The sequence below is a fragment of the Limulus polyphemus genome, unplaced genomic scaffold, assembly GCF_000517525.1.
Source record: "Limulus polyphemus unplaced genomic scaffold, Limulus_polyphemus-2.1.2 Scaffold3740, whole genome shotgun sequence".
Lineage (NCBI taxonomy): Eukaryota > Metazoa > Arthropoda > Merostomata > Xiphosura > Limulidae > Limulus > Limulus polyphemus.
Genome location: NW_013669350.1, coordinates 76,434 through 87,387, shown reverse-complemented (window position 1 = coordinate 87,387; position 10,954 = coordinate 76,434). Strand labels below are relative to the sequence as shown.

The 10,954-nt window shown below is 31.1% G+C and overlaps 1 pseudogene; it reads left to right on the top strand.

The window, feature by feature from the left end:
* The window catches only part of LOC106469952, a 66,426-nt pseudogene that overhangs the window by 23,792 nt on the left and 31,680 nt on the right, over positions 1 to 10,954 (top strand).

Genomic DNA, 10,954 nt, shown 5'->3' with positions numbered 1-10,954 from the left:
CGTTTGTTTTAGCACGATTGTTGAAACTAAGTGTATCGTAAAGTTGTATTCGGAAAGAATAAACCAGTTTTATTAAGTAAAGAACTTGTGTTGCTAATGTTTTGTCGGAACGAAGTTACGGAAAGTTAATTAACAAACGGAGACGTAACAATATATATACAGATGGAGATTGCTGATTGGTGAAGGAATCTATTGCAAACTATCAGAGTCAGTGAATGAGTAACATCACAAGATGGTAGAGGAGGAAGAAAGGTATAGAAGATATCTGATTGGTGATCACTCCATTTAATAGTGAGAGCCTATAAGCTTAGGTTGAATAAGGTAAAAGTAGACCTTCTACTATCTTTTAGATAGATTTTTTCAGTGCCTCAAGAGTAACTGACATATAAGAACAAATCAGGATTAGCTGTCATGCAGATTCACTTTTCAGATATGCATGTATAAGATGTAAATGTAATTAAAGTAACAATAAAAATTAAGTATTTTCACCAAATTTGTAAATCTCACTTAGTCTTTGTTTTTTCTACTGGCTATTATAATCACATCCAACACTTACTGCATTGCCCCTTTCTTACCCACTGGTCTTGTTTCTTTATCTAATTGAAAAGAAAATGCCAAACACATCCAACAAAGAAAATCTCAAGACAAAGCAGGAACGTTTTTCTAGTAAAATTTCAAACTGTTATGCTTTACTTTTTCATTAATATTTCCATTGTGTTTATTGTTAAGCACAAATATACACAACAGACTGTCCGTGTTCTACCCATCATGGGTATCAAAACCCAATGTTCAACATTATACATTTTTTATTTTTATTAGCCATCTTATGAGAATAATCTATTAATGAACTTGATGGTTAATCATTTAGCAAATTCCACTAATTTCCCACCTCTATTGCTGGATGGATATTCACTATCATGTCAGTTTAAAAGTTGCAGATATCCTTGCTATATCTATTCTTTTGCAGACTTATTGGGATATAACTGTGTATATTCTTTTATAAGACTCAAATAATCATGATACATCACAATCATGGAATCACTTCATTTTGCATATGCTTATAAAGTGTGTGTGGATGTGGTGGGGTAATAGTGGTCAGTTACTGTAGATAAGCTTCCCAGTGGTACAGCGGTATGTCTGCGGACTTACAATGCTAGAATTCGGGTTTCGATACCTGTGGTGGGCAGAGCATAGATAGCCCATTGTATAGCTTTGTGCTTATTTACAAACAAACATACTGTAGATACATGCATGGAAAATTAAAGTTTTGATATGATATGTCAAACTATTTTTGCTAAAGATTGTTGCATATATCTATGACTGTCCATGAAACTTATCTCCGTAGAACATTTCAAGTAAAATACTTAATCAGTCCAAAGGTTTGTTGAAAATACAGATGACTGTTTATACCTATGGTGTAGTCTGTTAAGGATTTTGGTGTATATACAGCTTTTAAGATTTACAATGTTTTTAATTTTTATTTATATCTAGTCACTTCAGCTGTCAAATGATGCCAAAAGACAGTTTACAATTGGGGAAATAGTAAACCTTATGGCAGTAGACACTCAGCGTATTATGGAGTTTGTTATCATGATGAACCTCATATGGTCAGCACCTTTACAGATTGGAATCTCTCTCTGGCTCCTGTGGGGTCATCTTGGTGTTTCAACCCTTGGAGGTGTTTTTATGATACTTCTGTTGCTTCCTATAAATGGGTTCATCTCAGCAAAGATGAAGATTGTTCAAGTAATATGTTATTTTTTATCTACAAATAATGTAGTAACAATGACTATCAGTAGCAGATTAATGGGGGGATAGATGGGGCTGCTGGCCAATGGCTCCGAGGCTAATGGGGGCCTCCAAAATTTTAGGCTAGGATACAGTATGTAAAGACTGATTTGAAGTCAGTAAAACTGTGCGTGACACCATATATATCTTATAAAATAAGAAAGTTTTTATAATCTCCAAAGCACAATTTCATTTATGGACAGTGGTATAAAAAAACTTAATGGTATGTGAAGCAGTAAAAATTTACCACTTCATTTGGTGTTATGTTGATGCAGGTAGGCTAAACTCAGGTCATGGTCGAAAAATGTCTGATTAGGCTAATTTAATGTAGCCTCATTAATAATATCACTGGCTTAGTTACAGTTAACTTAGACTGATAGACAGGCCTAGCTTAGGCTTAAGCAGGGCTTGCTTAGTTAGTCTATAGTTAACTAAACTTTTAGGCTAAGTTAGGAATGAAGGGCTTATGCTATGTTAGCCTAACGTAAGCCTAAGAAGGATTTTCCTAAAAGTTATGCCTGTTATGGTTTAATGAAGTACCTGTTAAAAATTTAAGCCAGTTGGTAAGTCACATTGTCATGTAAAAGTGTAATAAATATGAGTAAGCTTAGGAGTGAGCAACAGAAAGCATATAATGTAACAATTGTCTTGTACAACAAAAATTATACGCATGATGGGGGCCCCATATTATTCATTGTCTTGGATCCCTGAGGTGTCTTAATTTGGCACTGGTGACTACATATTGATTCAGATGTTTTAAATATTTTATAAATACTTGCGTGTTTATATTGCTTCCCATCTCAACACAATATATGGTGTTAGTGTTTTACATGATACTTTTTTTAAATAATTAAATAAATGTATTCACATTTAGCTAAAAATTCAGAGTAAAAATTTGTTCTTATGTTATTCTTTAAGGAAAAGTGTAGAAATCATGTAAACTAAGTTATAACAATTAAATGTAAATTCAGTATAATTTTCTCAGGGAACTTAAATGTACAGTATTTAGTCCAAACATGTTTTTATATTTGCAAATTCTTGTGCAAACAGAAAGCACTACTTTTATTTCATTTTTAATCTGAAGCTGTGCTCTATTAAAAATCAGGAAGTCCACAGATTGAAATGCTCATCGTCATCATCATCATGTTCTTGAAATTTGAAGTTAACTTTAAATATGTAATAAAATTATTTCATACACTAATATATACGGGTACTTAACAAATGTTTTTTCTAAAATAAATCTTCATAATTAACATAAACAAAGTTAAATTTTTATAACAGTTGCTGTCAAAATATAATTTGCATAAAGTCAATTTTATTTAGTTATTTGAGGTATTACATATGTTTTATTTGATTTCTTTTCTTTTTCAATAATACACTAACAAAACTAATAAGTTAGCTTAATTGTTAGTTCCAGAAGCACATCAACTAAGAATTTTTCTCAGTATGTATATATTACCACTTTTTCTGTGCCTTAAGTATCAGCTATTCATCGTGTTTCTAATCATATTCTTCTCATTTATCCTGTTTAAAACATATTCACTTACATCTATCCTGTTTCTTTTTGCATATTTCATCTTTAAGTTTTTGGTATTAACATGTTTAAAAACTGGAGTTTGCATAAACTATGATGCAAAACACTGAACCTGATAAAGTAAGTTGTTAATGCTGTGTGTGTTAATTAAGACATTATAGCATGATTTGTCATCCAGTACTCACCTATTTGGAAATTTTTTTTGTTTCATTTCGGTTTGCTCTTTGAGTTATGTGTAAATAATTGTTGGTAATTGAATTTGACTTCAATATTCTTACTTAAGGAATTCTTGTTTTTTGCTGTATAGCCTAGCTGTGTAGGCAGACCTTGCCTTTGTTTTTCCTATTGACCACCCATGAATTTTCTTTGCTTATTATATTGTTGAATGTGTTTTCTGAATTATCTACCCTTTATGTTTCATCACCACATATTTCAGTCTTTCTTAAGAATCATTGTGTGTATGCTTCTGAAATGTTTTTTTGATCATGTATGGTTTTAGCAACGTCTAATGAAAGAAAAAGATAAGCGTATCAAAATGATGAGTGAGGTTCTAGGAGGGATCAAAGTAATCAAATTGTATGCCTGGGAAAAGCCATTCAGGGATGAAGTAAAAAAATACAGAGCTAAAGAAATTCGTGGTTTAACAGTTCAAGCCTACTTGTCAGCATTCATGGTGTTTATTTTTACTTGTGCACCTTTCTTGGTAAGTAAATCTTTTAAACTTTATTATCTTATTAATTTAGTAAGTTATTTATGCATCACACCATTTTAAGTTTTACATGACACGCTCACTGGAATACAGTATTTAAAGTGACATGGACATGTATCTTTGTTACAAAGAAACAATTCTTTACATTAAACATGCGTTTTTGATCTTGTGGTAAGCTATATTAATTATCTGTAGTTATTTTCTTTAACAATATTGGTTGGAATGTTTAATATACCTAGGTTTATTTACTTTTTAATAATATTTTTATTATCATACGTTCATTATAAAGATTGTTTGCATTGTTAGCTATGTATATGTAATCAGGACAAACTTCTATCTTCTAAGTTGCTCAGACTTCATGAGATATTATTGAGATGAAGTCTGAAACTGATGAAACAGTGCATTCTTATATTTATAAATTACACATAAGAAAACTATATTTAATTTTAGCTATAGTCATTACCAATATCAAGTTGAATTTTAGTTTTGCCCTAAACAGATAGTTTGCTCTGATCAGATGTTAACATCAATAAGTAATAAATCAGTTGTGGTAAAGTAGCAGCAAATATTTGTATAAACCTTCAACACATTTTAAGTGTTATGTTCTCTGCATTAGAAGAATAATTTTCAATACGAAAGCACCATATTGGATATATCTATCATACAAAATCAGTTAAATGTGACAGTTTTCCTTATCTAATTTATAAAGATAATTTACGTTACCACTTATGCGTAAAAGCATGATATTTAGTGGATAAATCATTATTCTGTACGTTTTTTTTGACAGGGTACATTATTTTACTCTATGATGTCCTCACGAGTTTGGTTAGTTGGCTTTTGATAAATAAGTTTGCCACTTTCCAATTTTATTTTCACTCCTTTCTCATTCTCTGGGATATTTTTTGCATATTTTTTTGTTTTAGTCTTATTTCTTTCAGTTTCTATTTTTATTTTTTTCGTATTGTTTAGCTCATGCTTATAGAAATAATACTTTTTTTTGCCTTCAAACAATAGAGAGAGTAAGATATTTTTAAATAGATGAAGTTCTTTGTACATGAGAAAGTACAGAAAAATTCATTTTTATTCTAGAATCATGCTATTTATTGCATTTACTTTTTATTTTACAGGTTGGATTAGCCAGTTTCTCTATGTATATCTTAATTGATTCCAAAAATATTCTTGATTCTAACACAGCTTTTGTCTCTCTCTCATTGTTTAACATACTTCGAGGACCATTGGCTTTTCTGCCACGACTGATCACATTTGCAGCTCTGGTAATGTATGTTTTTCACTATGTAATGTTAAAGTTATTTTTTTCTAGTGTACTTTAAATAAATGAATTATTATATAATGCTACATATTTTTTGGTGCAGGTGTAGTATTAATAGTGCAAAATATCTTGTAACCCACTGAGGTTATGTTTTCTGTTTTGAACTAACTACATGCATCTTCCTTGTTGGAAGAAATGTTAATTAACCCTATAATTAGATTTCATGGTTTGCAAAAATAGGTACAGTTGAAATTTCTAGTTTTCTTTGGTTTCTTACTTTCATTAATCTTTAATTAAAGATGAAATTATAACTAAAGCAAAAACATTGAACAATCAACCAACATGGTCATTGGTAGTTAAATTTTAATTAATTAAATAATGAATGATGTTGGCATATATCTATTACTAACATTAGTAAAAACAAATTTGTTAAAGGAAAGATAAATCAAAAATATTTTGCTTCTTTTTTCTCTTATCTTTATAACAAATTATTTGGATAAAAGAAGAACGTGATATTGCTGCATTGTTGCATGCAAGTGAGCATGTGGCAACCCTCCACCAATAGGAGTGTGACATATCATCATAGCACAGCTGACTCTCTTTGTACTGATTGCTAAATTATCACTTCAGCTTTTATTCTTTTGGCTTAGTTTGTTGATCTAGGGCTTCCATTTGTGGCCGAACTATGCATTCTACAAGTTTTACTGGAGGGTCTTACTCTTCATTTTTGCCTCTCCTCCTCCCTTGTCTCATGTTCTCATTCCCTTTCCTCTTCCATGGGATTTGGTGTCTTGCCAGTGTTTTTCAGTGATGGTTTCAGACATGTTGGTCAAGGACACTATCAAAGGGGTTTCTCATCCTTCTCAGTGAGTTCACTCCATCCCACCTGGACTTATAAGAATATACTTTTCTCCTTCTTCAGGAGGTGGCTTCTTTTGATCAGTGGGTCAGGTTGGGTAGGACACATCTCACACTCACTTAGTATTTGGTTCATTTGGGTGAGTTCTTCATTTCCCATCTCTCCAGAGCTTGCCCTTCTCTGCTTCATTGATGAACCATGGTGAGTTTGGTTTTCATACCTCTATCCTCTCCATTTCCTCCTGCATGAGAGGTTTTCTCTCTCTTTTGAAGGACTTGGGTTTCCATAGCATCGACTGTTCTTTTGGGATGTACACACATGTATCTTTTACAGTGGACTCTGCATGATCCACTTTGAACCTCTTGTCCTCCCTTTCCTACGTGATGTTTTTGTTTGGTGGCTTGACAGAACCATTATTCCAGCAGATGTTCCTCTTCCTCACTCTCATCCAGATCTTCATCTTTTCACAGATGCTTCCCTGACAGGATGGAGCTCTTGTCTCAACATTTGCATACAACAATGCAGATATATCACATAGAAACATGTAAATTTAAGTGGGAGCCTCAAGACTAGTGGTAAGCAAAAGGTTTGCATATAGAGAGCAGCACTAAATCGGGAAAGCTATATATGAGAAGGGATAAGTGTCTATTGGAAATACATTTTCAGTGTTGGAAAATGTTAAGTGTATTTCAGTTCTTGCTTGGGTATGTTTTTTTTATACAAGTGGATAACCACCTTTCAGTGTAACACATCTTCTTCTGTGTACCAAAGGCAATTGAACTTGTAAAGAACAAATAATCATTTACTCTTAGGAACTGCATCTATAAAATTAATAAAACATCTTATTCAAGAAACTGGTTTCAAACACAATTTAGGTTGCTTGAGAGGTTTCGTTTCCCATCTTCATGTTAGCATTATAAAAATAGAGTCTTATGTAAGATAAATTCATCACATCAAGCTTTTAGGGAACATCAAGGTTTGGAATTTTAGAGGTAATAATTTAGATCAGCTGCTGATAAGTTCGATAATTTAAAATTATTTGACTTTACTTATTTTAATAGTAAATTATAGATGCTTAAAATCTGGTAAAATATATTAAACCTTCAGCCATTTAACTTTGAATGTTATTGACACAAAGTCATAAAAATGAATATACAACCCAGAAAATGTGAATTTGTGATAAATACTCATTTCAAAGCAACCCTCGTCAGCTCGATTATAAATAAATCCAGGACATTTAAAATGTGACTATAATAAAATACGACGATGTAACTGTCGGTTTTCACTAAAGCTAAATCATTATTTTTCCCTAAAACTAATAAAAGTTTTTATTCTTCATGAGATAAGTTAAATTGTTTTCTTCAAGATATTTTAATTATGTACAAATAATGGAGTCAAACTATAATATAAATTCTTACTCAAAGTTGTTTAGTTGTATATTGTTTTAAAACTTTAAAACAATGCTTAAAATTCTACAAATAAAATTAAACTTAGAAGAATAATTTATGAATAATTTATTTACATGTATAACTGACACTATCTTTTTAAAAACTTTTTTTGTTTGAACAGAATTATTCACAAATACTGTGCAAAGAATTCTTAAAATTTATAACCTTGGAATAAGTTAAAATAATTTGCTATTTTTCAGAAAATTCAAAAAGAAGAAAATTTTTGTGTATATGTAAAAATAATTATTTTATTATTCTGAAAATTAATGACATTTGCTTATCATACATGTCAATTCAAGTTAAGGTAAAAAATAATTCATATTACGAAACCTTAGATAATGGAAGAAACAGATACAATAAAATAAACTATAACACTAAATCATCAAAAAATAATGGAGAATACTTCCAGCATTGCTTAGTATTTACTAACTAAATATAATTTGATAACAATTGATAATTTTAGTATAATTAATAGAGCTGAGTATGCATGAGAGAGTTGCAGATTTGGAAGCAACTATAAACCGTGAATATTCAGCTTTTCTTTTCCTCCTCAAATTGTAAGTTCATTAAATTTTTACCATCAATTGTTATTCTGTACGTACAGCGTGAGACTTGTGCAAACACTGAGTTGTTCATTTAAAAAAAATTGACTTAAGCAAGATTAGAAACGTTTTCGATTAACACGTGCTCAAATGTCTTTCTTTTATGAAAACTGAAAATGAAATGAAATACAATTTTAAAAGCTGAAAGCTGGCATCTTTGTGTGTAAGTGAAAACATATATAAACATATATATAATAATGTCCATATATGTGTTTGTGTATTTTCAACTGCCCTATTGTAATTTCATTAATTTTGTATTTGGTACAGTTTATAGTTTCCTTGAAACGTATCAACAAGTTTCTAAGATCTGTTGAGCTTAACCCAAGTGATATTTCACATGATGCTAATGAAAGTAAGTACAAGATATAAATGAAGATATCTGTATTTTTTGTGACATGATAATAGAAAAGTTTAACATTTTTGTGAATGGCCTCTTCCATAGTAAATGATTCGCTCCATAAATGAAAAAAACTCCACAGTATTTGTATTCAATTCTCAAATTCTTTAAAAAATATTTTTTATAACCTTGTTTACCTTTAAGCATGTTTTTCATCCCTGTTTCTTTTCTTGCTTTTATATGTTCTCATTATTTTTAATCTCAAACAGAAAATGCTTTGATAATGGAGCATGCTAGCTTCACTTGGGAGAGAAACGCACCTCCTGTCTTGAAGGACATTTGTGTACAAATTAAGCCCGGTAACCTGGTGGCAGTTGTGGGGCAGGTTGGGTCTGGAAGTCATCCCTTCTCTCAGCTTTCTTAGGTGATATGGAAAAGTTAAAAGGCTTTGTCAATGTCAAGGTTAGTACAGTGACTTGTAATATTGTATTATTGTCAAAATAATAACTCAAATTATGTTTTAATATACATAAATCTATGGATTTGCTGAACTTCTCATTTCTTTGATAAAACAAAAATATCAAAAGTTTATTTTTCTTTTTATTTGGCTTCAAAGTTAAAGTGGTTTCAAGAATATCTCCTCTCATCAGAAACTCTAACTAAACCCAAGTAAAAGTTTAAGGAAACTATCTGTAGTATACATTTATATGTATTTACAGTTTTTAGTTATTTTTACTAATTAAATTATAGTGTGAACTTAGATCTTTATTAAGAAACCATTTAAAATTTGGCTAGCTTGTGATATGTGGTTTAAAATATTACAACAGTAACTTTATAATCACTTATTGTTGTGTTTTATCACTTGAAAAATTGATGAAGTGTAACTTGTTTTTGTTGTTATTAATTGCCACTCTTTTTTAAGTTATTTTGTATAGTTTACATAAAGCACATATATGAATAGTATGCACGGGCATTGCCAGGATTTTTTCAGCGGGACAGGATTAGTTCTGAAATCAGTAATACATGTAGACCTAAGTAGGACTTGAGTCATTAGCAGTCCAGTAGATGGTCCATAGCAAGGTTCATGCCAAATTGAAGAAACAAATGAAAAAGGTTATAGATATAAAATTATAACAGCAAATTAATTTTCTGTGGACATAAAAATACAGTTGAGATACAAAAGAGGTTGCTCAAACCCAATGACCCACTCTATGGTTTGATATTATTTTGGGATTTTAGGATATACTTAAATCAGTGCTAGTTTTTCTCATTATCCAACTTTATAATTTATTGTTTATCAAGAAAAAAAAATGTGAGAATTTTTAATAAACACAAGTGTACTTTTTTGACAGGGATCAGTGGCTTATGTCCCCCAACAAGCATGGATTCAGAATGCAACTTTGAGAAAGAACATTCTTTTTGGAAAAGAATTGGATCAGACTAAATATAACAAGGTTCTGGACTCAACAGCTTTAATCCCAGATCTTGAAGTCTTACCTGGTGGTGATCTAACTGAAATTGGAGAAAAGGTGTAAATTGTATTTATATTTGAATTCCATTATATGTTTGAGTTCTAAGAAATGTTTCAATTTTTTATAAATTCTCTTTGGTATATGACAAAGGTCATACAATGCTGATTTTAAGGAGGAACATTTCTTTATTTAAATGAGTTAAGTATAAACTCAGTAATTTTTCATTTTATTTTTATTAACAAATATTGAATTACTTGTTAATCATTTTCCCGTGTACTCCCTCATGATGAGGCTAGAGTGCCATCATTTCATGATATTTCTGTAACTATGGCCTCTTACATCAGGAGTATCCAGCAGCTTTAAGGTTTAATACTAATACTATTTTAGCTTAATGAAGTTTCTGAGAATAGACTGAAAATTAGAAATGAAATATATTACAACATATAAAACCTTTTTTTTTCTGAGGTATAATTTTAGTATTTCAATGCATAGCTTTTCAGAAATGTATAGTGTTTAAAGTTTATTAACATACAGTTAATAATTTTAAAGGGAATCAACCTTAGTGGAGGACAGAAGCAGAGAGTTAGTTTAGCTAGAGCTGTATATAGTGAAGCTGACATATTCCTGTTAGATGATCCTTTGAGTGCTGTAGACTCGCATGTTGGTAAACACATCTTTGATCAAGTTATAGGACCCAATGGATTACTGAAGCACAAGGTATTGTTAACACATGGCTACAGTGTGACTTATATTCTGAACCTAGAAGTGTAAAGAAATTCAAGTATATATACAGGGGCGGATTGGGATGGCTAAGCGGCCCGGGACTGGGATCACAGAGTGGCCCTGGACAGGTTTTCTGTTAAACTTTTTATTCCGATGATTTACCGCTCTCAAAACTCACGCGACGTCCCTGTTCCGCATTGTTATGTTTCTAC